The sequence below is a fragment of the Marmota marmota genome, unplaced genomic scaffold, assembly GCF_001458135.2.
Source record: "Marmota marmota marmota unplaced genomic scaffold, marMar, whole genome shotgun sequence".
Taxonomy (NCBI): domain Eukaryota; kingdom Metazoa; phylum Chordata; class Mammalia; order Rodentia; family Sciuridae; genus Marmota; species Marmota marmota.
In genome coordinates, this window is record NW_025999961.1 from 16,726,935 (window position 1) to 16,736,345 (window position 9,411).

General features: G+C 35.5%; 1 long non-coding RNA gene across 1 annotated transcript; it reads right to left on the reverse strand.

Annotated features, from left to right (window-relative positions):
• Window positions 1-5,645: 5,645 nt before the first annotated feature.
• Window positions 5,646-9,140, reverse strand: LOC125616746. Its single transcript, XR_007347492.1, has 2 exons — window positions 9,063-9,140; window positions 5,646-8,543 (listed from the first exon to the last, which is right to left on the reverse strand). It is a non-coding gene; the product is annotated as an uncharacterized LOC125616746 (long non-coding RNA).
• Between the last annotated feature and the right edge of the window lie 271 nt (window positions 9,141-9,411).

Genomic DNA, 9,411 nt, shown 5'->3' on the forward strand with positions numbered 1-9,411 from the left:
GGTTGCCAAGGATTAGGGAGGGTGGTAGAGAGATGAATAAGTGGAGCACAGGGGATTTTTAGGGCAATGAATATTCTGTATGACACTATGATACATATAAGAAATTATACATCTGTTAAAACCCACAGATTATAAAATAGAAACCGTGAAACCATAAATTATGGGCTTTAATTAATAATAATATGTCAGTATAGTTTTATCCATTATAACAAATGTACCAGACTCATGCAAGATATTAATAACAGGGCAAATTGTAGGATGGGGTGAGTGGGTGTTATATAGGGTCTTTCTGTACTTTTCACTCAATTTTTCTATAAAACTAAAGTGTTCTAAAGCATAATCAATTTTTTTACAAAGTAAAATCCAGAAAGAGTTATATAATGTTTTTTTTTTTAACTTTCGTGTGTGTGTGTGTGTGTGTGTGTATTTATGTGTGTTCTAAGACAATTCTCTTACTGGATGTGGTGGCAAACGTCTGGAATTCCAGTGACTCAGGAGGGTAGGCAGGAGAATCACAAGTTCAAGGCCAACCTCAGCAACTCAGCGAGATACCTATTTCAAAATTAAAAATAAAAGGACTGCAATGTGGCTCAGGGATTAAGCATCCCTGGGTTCAATCCCTGGTATCATTTAAAAAGATATATATATATATATATATATGAGAGAAAGAGAGAGAGAGAGAGAAGAAGAAGAAGAAGAAGAAGGAGGNAGAAAGAAAGAAAGAAAGAAAGAAAGAAAGAAAGAAAGAAAGAAAGAAAGAAAGAAAGAAAGAAAGAAAGAAAGAAAGAAAGAAAGAAAGAAAGAAAGAAAGAAAGAAAGAAAGAAAGAAAGAAAGAAAGAAAGAAAGAAAGAAAGAAAGAAAGAAAGAAAGAAAGAAAGAAAGAAAGAAAGAAAGAAAGAAAGAAAGAAAGAAAGAAAGAAAGAAAGAAAGAAAGAAAGAAAGAAAGAAAGAAAGAAAGAAAGAAAGAAAGAAAGAAAGAAAGAAAGAAAGAAAGAAAGAAAGAAAGAAAGAAAGAAAGAAAGAAAGAAAGAAAGAAAGAAAGAAAGAAAGAAAGAAAGAAAGAAAGAAAGAAAGAAAGAAAGAAAGAAAGAAAGAAAGAAAGAAAGAAAGAAAGAAAGAAAGAAAGAAAGAAAGAAAGAAAGAAAGAAAGAAAGAAAGAAAGAAAGAAAGAAAGAAAGAAAGAAAGAAAGAAAGAAAGAAAGAAAGAAAGAAAGAAAGAAAGAAAGAAAGAAAGAAAGAAAGAAAGAAAGAAAGAAAGAAAGAAAGAAAGAAAGAAAGAAAGAAAGAAAGAAAGAAAGAAAGAAAGAAAGAAAGAAAGAAAGAAAGAAAGAAAGAAAGAAAGAAAGAAAGAAAGAAAGAAAGAAAGAAAGAAAGAAAGAAAGAAAGAAAGAAAGAAAGAAAGAAAGAAAGAAAGAAAGAAAGAAAGAAAGAAAGAAAGAAAGAAAGAAAGAAAGAAAGAAAGAAAGAAAGAAAGAAAGAAAGAAAGAAAGAAAGAAAGAAAGAAAGAAAGAAAGAAAGAAAGAAAGAAAGAAAGAAAGAAAGAAAGAAAGAAAGAAAGAAAGAAAGAAAGAAAGAAAGAAAGAAAAGAAGAAGAAGAAGAAGAAGAAGAAGAAGAAGAAGAAGAAGAAGAAAAGAAAGAAAGAAAGAAAGAAAGAAAGAAAGAAAGAAAGAAAGAAAGAAAGAAAGAAAGGAAGGAAGGAAGGAAGGAAGGAAGGAAGAAAGAAAGAAAGAAAGAAAGAAAATAGTTCTATGTTGACCCAGGTTTGCTGCAAACTCCTGGGCTTAGATCCTCCTGCCTTGGCCTCCCAAGATTCTGGAACTACAGGCACATGCCACTGTGCTTGGCTAAAATGCTATTTTTATAACAGAGAGAAATTCATACACAGAAAATAATAATATACATTTCACAAGAACACATATAAAGAAATGATGGTCATTAAGTGCAATAGAATTATGGCCTATAAGGTCAGTGGTAATGGGAGTAGAGCACAGCAATAGAAAGAAATTAACAAAATATATGAGAGGGACATTTTTTTATCATGGACCAATAATGATAACATGCCATGAACTGAGTATGATTAATTTTGCCTATGAACTTTAAATTCAAAAAGAAATATGTATATGTATATGTATGTATATATATATATAAACAGTTTTTAATTTGGACAAAAAAGCCTGAAAAACTGTCTCAGATCAGAGCACACTAAAAAGACATGACCTCTAAATGTAATGTGGTCTCCTGGTGGAGTCCAAAACAGTAGAAGGTCATTAGTAGAAAAACTAGCAAACTCCAAATGAATTCTGGAGCTAGTTAATAGGATGTACCAATGTTTAATTCTAAGTTGTAACCAATGTACCTGATCATATTGATGTTAACAATAGCAGAAATTGGTTGAGGGGCATATACAAACTTTTGGTACTATCTTTGCAACTTTTTGGTAAATCTAAAACTATTCTAAAATAATAAATTTTAAAAAAGAAAAAGGCTCTAATATGACAGGTGCTTATAATGTAATTTTTTTAAATCCCAGAAACCAAAAAGGAGAAACATTTCAAACCGAATCAAAAGAGAAGAAAAACAGGGCTGGGATTGTGACTCAGTGGTAGAGCGCTTGCTTGCCTAGCATGTGTGAGGCGCTAGGTTCGATTCTCAGCACCACATGAAAATAAATAAAGGTCCAACAGCAACTAATAAAATATTTTTTAAAAGAAGAGAAGAAAAACATGTTGTTTATTTTTCACATTAATTATTGTACATTTCCTCTTCAAAAATAGTTCTATGACGATGTTACTGAAATATTGTAAACAAAGAAAGAAAACAGAGGTAAAAAGTAAAAGCAAGGTCAAAGATTAGAGTGAAGAATAAGGAAGTCAGCATGAGAGTTCAGAGCTGTTCTACAGGCAGAGCAAGCTTAGGAACCTAAAGTGCAAGGAGAAAACAACTCGTTCAGCCTCTTTTCCTGTCATTTCCAACCTTCCCCAATACCATGATGCTACTTGGAACTGAGCTCAGTAATCCAGAAAGGGGCATTTTACGCTTGAGGAAAGTCATTAAAGTCTAAAAATGAGGTGTCTACTTCCTCTGCATATCCTAGATTATCTACAATTGTCTGAGTCAAATCTGGCTATTGGTGAGCAGAGAGAAGCTAAGCTAATCAGAGCAAAAGGAAATTGGCCTTACAAAGAGCACTGAATTCCAGGGAAGGTGGAGGAGGTTTCTTATGATTTTTAAATCTTCTTCAACAAAATCATATGATGTTAAAAATTCTGACATTTGCTTTAAAGTGATCCAGAAGGGAGAATAAAGAGAAATGGCTATCAATAAACAGGAATGACCACATGTATGTAGAAAATGGCATAAATACACAGGGCATAGGAATGGCCTTATAAACAGTGAGGCTGAATTATGGGTATGAGGCTTCATCATATAATTACCTTTATTTTTGTGTATTTAAAAATTTACAGATTAAAACGTTAATAAATTAACAAATGAATGATGAAACAAATACAGTAAAATCAAGACTAGACTCTGGGAAGAAAAGTATTTAAAGTTTAGAGAATATAGCAACAATTACTTAAGGTAGGTTAACCCATCTTAATACACAGACCTTAAAAGATAAACATGCAAACACAATAGAAGCTTATTTTTCTCTAAAAAAAAAAAAAAATGGTTCAGGGTAGTGTTCTGGACTGGAAAGAGAGAAGCTGTGCTCCATGAAGTCATTCAGAGACTCAGTTAAATGGAGGTTCTGCCATATTCAGTGTGACTTCCAAGGTCATTTTGTTTGTCACCAGCCTGGCCACGAGAAGGATAAAAGTAGTACAATGCCCAGTCTCTTGAAAGCACAGTCCAGAGGGTACATAATTACTTTTGTTCGCATTCCATAAACAAGAGCTTTGTCACAGGACTCACTTAGCTAGCTGCAAAGGAAGCTGGGCAATGTGGCTTGTGGTTTGACAGGTGCTATAGTTTGGGTCTGGAATGTGCACATTAAAGGCTTGGTCCCCACCTTGATGGTGCTCTTGGGAGATGGTGGAAACTTTAAGAGGCGGGGCCTCATAGGAGGTCTTCAGGTCATTGGCTGCATGCCCTAGCAAGGAATTGTGGGACCCCACTCTCTTCCTCTCTTTGGCTTCCAAGCTCTTAGGTTAGTTGTTTTATTCTCACATGCTTCAACCCTGATGTTCTGCCTTATCACTCATCCAAAGCAATGAAGCCAATTAATCATGGACTAAAACTGTCAAAACTGTTAGCCTTAAAAAATAAATCTTTTCTCTTTATAAATTGATTACTTCAGGTATTTGTTACAGTAACAGAAAACTAACACAACAGGCATAATCAACTTAAAACTGCAGTGGAAGAAATGATAAATTTTGATGGAAAATTAGTTTTCTCTGCTACAGGATCTTTTTAGGTTTGTTCATTAACATAAGGCAGAGATCAATTAATCATAATGCTTCTGAAATTTGAAAGTTAGGGTCTCTTACTTGCATGAATCCTTCTAAGGCGCTAAGAGAAGTCTGTATTAATTATCAATTTCTTTTTTTTTTTTTAAAGGTTTGAATATTATTTTCCATTTTTTTTAAGAGAGAGTGTGAGAGAGAGAGAGAGGGAGAGAGAGAGAATTTTAATATTTATTTTTTAGTATTTGGCGGACACAACATCTTTGTTTGTATGTGATGCTGAGGATCGAACCCGGGCCGCACGCATGCCAGGCGAGCGCGCTACCGCTTGAGCCACATCCCCAGCCCTCAATTTCTTTTTTTAATCAACAAATATATGAAAAAAATGTCCATCATCTCTAGCAATTAGAGAAATGCAAATCAAAACTACTCTAAGATACCATCTCACTCCAGTCAGAATGGCAGCTATTATGAAGACAAACAACAATAAGTGTTGGTGAGGGTGTGGGAAAAAAGGCACACTCATACATTACTAGTGGGACTGTAAAATGGTGCAGCCAATATGGAAAGCAGTATGGAGATTCCTTGGAAAACTTGGAACGGAATCACCATTTGACCCAGCTACCCCTCTCCTCGGTCTATACCCAAAGGACTTAAAAATAGTATACTATAGGGACACAGTCACATCAATGTTTATAGCAGCACAATTCACAATAGCTAAACTGTGGAACCAACCTAGATGTCCTTCAGTAGATGAATGGATTAAAAAAATGTGGCATATATATACAATGGAACATTACTCAGCAATAAAAGAGAACAAAATCATGGCATTTGCAGGTAAATGGATGCAGTTGGAGAAGATAATGCTAAGTGAATTTATCCAGTCCCAAAAAAACAAATGGCAAATGTTTTGTCTGATATAAGGTGACTGACTCATAGTTGGGTAGGAAGGAGGGAGCATGGGAGGAATTGACGAACTCTAGATAGGGCAGAGGAGTGTGAGGGGAAGGGAGGGGGCAGGGGGTTAGCAATGATGGAGGAATGTGATGGACATCATTATCCAAACTATATGTATGAAGACATGAATTGGTGTGAACATACTTTATATACAGAGATATGAAAAATTGGGTTCTATATGTGTAATAAGAATTGTGATGCATTTGATGTCATGTATTTAAAAAATAAAAGCAATTACAATTTTTTATTATCAATTTCTATATAATAAGTTAAACATACCAGCTTAAAATAATAGATTTATTATCTCATACTTTTTCTGAGAGTAAAGAATCTAGGAGTGGCACATTAGAGAGGTTCTGACATGGAAATCTCATGAGATTGTAATCAAACTGTCAGCCAGGAGTGCCATTATCTTAAGTTTTGACCAGGCCTGGAAGATCCACTTCCAAAATGGTTCCCTCACATGACTGTAGGCTAAAGTCTCAGTTTCTTACCATCAAGACTTTTCTACAGGATTGTCGAAGATTCCTACAATATGGTAGCTGGGTTACTCCAGAGTGGCCTCATAGACCAACTCCAATACAACATGAAGGAGGAACTATCCAAGGACATAAAAACTAGGAGATAGGATTATTGGGAAAAATCTTCACAATTAGAAGCTGGCTACCATCAGGTTTTAGCAATATGGTCACATGACATATTTTTATAACATTTACAAAGTAAGATTTTTTTTAATATTCTTTTTCCTAATAACCTTCTTCCCCAAGTTGTATTAGCTTTTGGCTCACAAAATGTGAATCTTTTTCTTATCTAATCTTGATTTGATACTTTTTAGAGCAGGGCATGGTGGCACAGGCCCCTAATCCTACCAACTAGGGAGGTTGAGGCAGCTTCAGCAGCTTAGCAAGACCCTTTCTCAAAATAAAAAATAGAAATAAAAAGGGTTGGGGAGCCAGGCACAGTGGCCCACACATATAATCTCAGCAGCTCAGGAGGCTGAGGCAGGAGGTTCCTGAGTTCAAAGCTAGCTTCAGCAACATAGTGAGGCCCTAAGCAATTTACCTAAGCCCTGTCTCTAAGCAAAATATAAAAAGAGCTGAGGATGAGGCTCAGTGGGTTTGATCCCTAGTGTCCCCCTGCTACAAAAAAAGGATTTGAGGATGTTGCTCAATAGTAAAGTGCCCCTGGCTTCAATTCTCAGTATCAAATAAAATGGTTTTACAACCAAATGAAACTATTCCACAGATCACTCATAATTCCTAAATTCTGAATGAAATGAATCATTTAAAAATGTATTTATTTTGATAACTGTTAATATTATCTCATTTGTATACTATTGATTTATTATCAATTATTATTTATTATCAGGATAGGTGAGATCTGGATTTGAATCCAGAATCTCTCTCTACTGAGTGGTCTTCCTTTCATAGCCTGCTCTCTGAGGTAGCTCTTTTTTGTCAGGTCAAAGAGAAATTGCATAAACTGATCTATACAAGTACTTCTAGCCAGCTCTTCAAGTCTTTGAAGTTAATGTTGTCTCTCTATGCCTCAAATTCCTCATCCATAAAATGAGGACAACAGTACTTACTTCACAGAGCTGTAGTGGTGATTAAATAAGATAGCCTATCTGAAGTGCCTAGAATATGCCTCGCAGGCAGCACATATCCAATAAATGTTATTCATTCTTAATATTTTATCCCTGAAAACTCACCAACCTCAGAAAGCTAATGTTAGATGTTTTCATTATATCAGCAATTTGTAATTTCATTTTCATCTCAGATAATTGTGTACATTTTGATAAGTTGGCAAAAGACAACATGAAATAACATCAAGGATGCAGAACAGTTGGAACTTTTATACATTTACTGATGGGAATATAAATTGGGATAATGACTTTGGTAAATGTTTGGTAATATATCCTTAAGCTATTATGTGCATATCTTATGATCAACCAAATCCTCTCCTGACTATAAACCCAACAGATATTAGTGCTTATGTCTACTAAAAGACATACAGAAGAATATTCATAACACTTTCATTCATAAGCCCAAACATGAAAAAATCTAAATGCCCTTTAAGAGTAGAATACAGACAACAATGAAAAAGAATCAGTCTTACCAATATGAAGTTGAGTAAAGGACATGGACAAAAAAAGTACAGACATTATAGTTCCATTATGTAGAGTCTGAAATCAGGTAAACACATTCATGATGTTAGAAGTCAAAATAGTGCCAGGCACGGTGACACACAACTGTAATCCCAGTGGCATGGGAGGCTAAGGCAAGAGGATTGTGAGTTCAAAGCCAGCCTCAGCAACTTAGCAAGGCCCTAAGCAACTCTGTGAGACTGTCTCTAAATAAAATATAAAAAAAGATCTAGGAAAATGGCTGAGTGGTTAACTGCCCTTAGCTCAATCCCTGGTTAAAGAGAGAGAGAGAGGGAGAGGGAGAGGGCGGGGAAGGGAAAGAGAGAAATCAAAATAGTGCTTATTTGGGGGAGGATAATTGGGAAAGGGAGAAAGGGAGCCTTCTGAGGTACTTAAAATATTCTATATATTGATCTGAGTAGTGGCTACCCAAGAGTATACATAAGGAAAAATCACTCAAGCTTAAACTTAAAATTTATACATTTTATTGTAAATCGTACTTCAATAAAACTTTTTTTAAAAGTTTGTAATATAGAAAGAAACAGGGCTGATAACATTCACATAAATTAAGAGGCTTGATAGCGACTGGAATTTATTCAAGTGTTTCATTTTAGTTAATCCTAAATCTTTACAATCATGGTTACTAGGCAGTAGTTAATGAACAACTATATTTTTTATTCTGGGTACAGGGTATTGAACTCAAGGGCATTCAATCACTGAGTCACATCTCCAGCCCTATTTTGTATTTTATTTAGAGACAGGGTCTCACTGAGTTGCTCAGTGCCTCACTTTTGCTGAGGCTGTCTTTGAACTCACAATCCTCCTCCATCAGACTCCCAAGTGGCTGGGATTACAGATACGCAAAACTGAGCCCAGCTAACAACAATTTTCTTATTACTCCCTATCATATGCTACCCTACTAGTTGTGTCAATTGTTGCTCATTTCACAAATTTTTAAGTGCCAGGTACTCTGCTAGATGATGGGACCATCAACAAGGAGCAGCACAGTTCTTTTCTCCAGAGAGCGAATTCTATCTGGACAAGACAGAAAAGTAAATCAATATGTGCAATTGCAAGTCACAAATGAATTATATGGGAAGTAGAGGGTACTTCCCTTGCTGATGAAGAACAGAGCAGGAGCAAAAATCTGGAAGTGAAAGACTTATTGAAGATAGTAATATCTGACTTAAAATCAGTACCTTTAGAGCAGGAAAAGCACACTGTCCCATGAGCCAAAGAGAACATGGCATAAACTATGACCTGAGAGAAGTTCAGTAAGGCTGAACTTAAAGCATGCTAGAGAGAGAAAGGCATGCAATAAATGATGCTAGAGAAGCCAATGCATGGAAGACCCAGTAAGCCCTGTGAAGGATGTTATTCTGTGGACAAAAGACTTGACTCCATGTGTTCCAAATATATTAGTCTGTCTTCAATATGAAGAATGAACGAAAGGGAGACAAGATTTAAGGAAGAAAGACTAGCTAGGAGGCTGCTGCAGTAAAGTAGACTGGAAATAATGATATCTAAAACTAAGGCAGTAGTGGAAGCACTCACCTGTAATCCCAGCAGTTTGGGAGGCTGAGGCAGGAGGATCCCAAATTTAAGGTCAGCCTTACGAACTTAACAAGACACTGTCTCAAAATGAGAAAAAAAAATTAAAAGGGGCTGAGATGTAGCTCAGTGGTAAAATGTCCTTGGTTTTAATACCCCATATCCAAAAAAGAAAAAATTAATAAAACTAAGGCAGTAGAATATGGCATGATGGTGCATGCCTGTAATCCCAGTGACTTGAAAGGCTGAAACAGGAGCACAAGTTCAAGGTCAGTCTCAGCAACTTAGTGAGACCCTGTCTCAAAATAAAAAAAATTAAAAGGACTGGGGATGTAACTCAGTGGTAAGATTT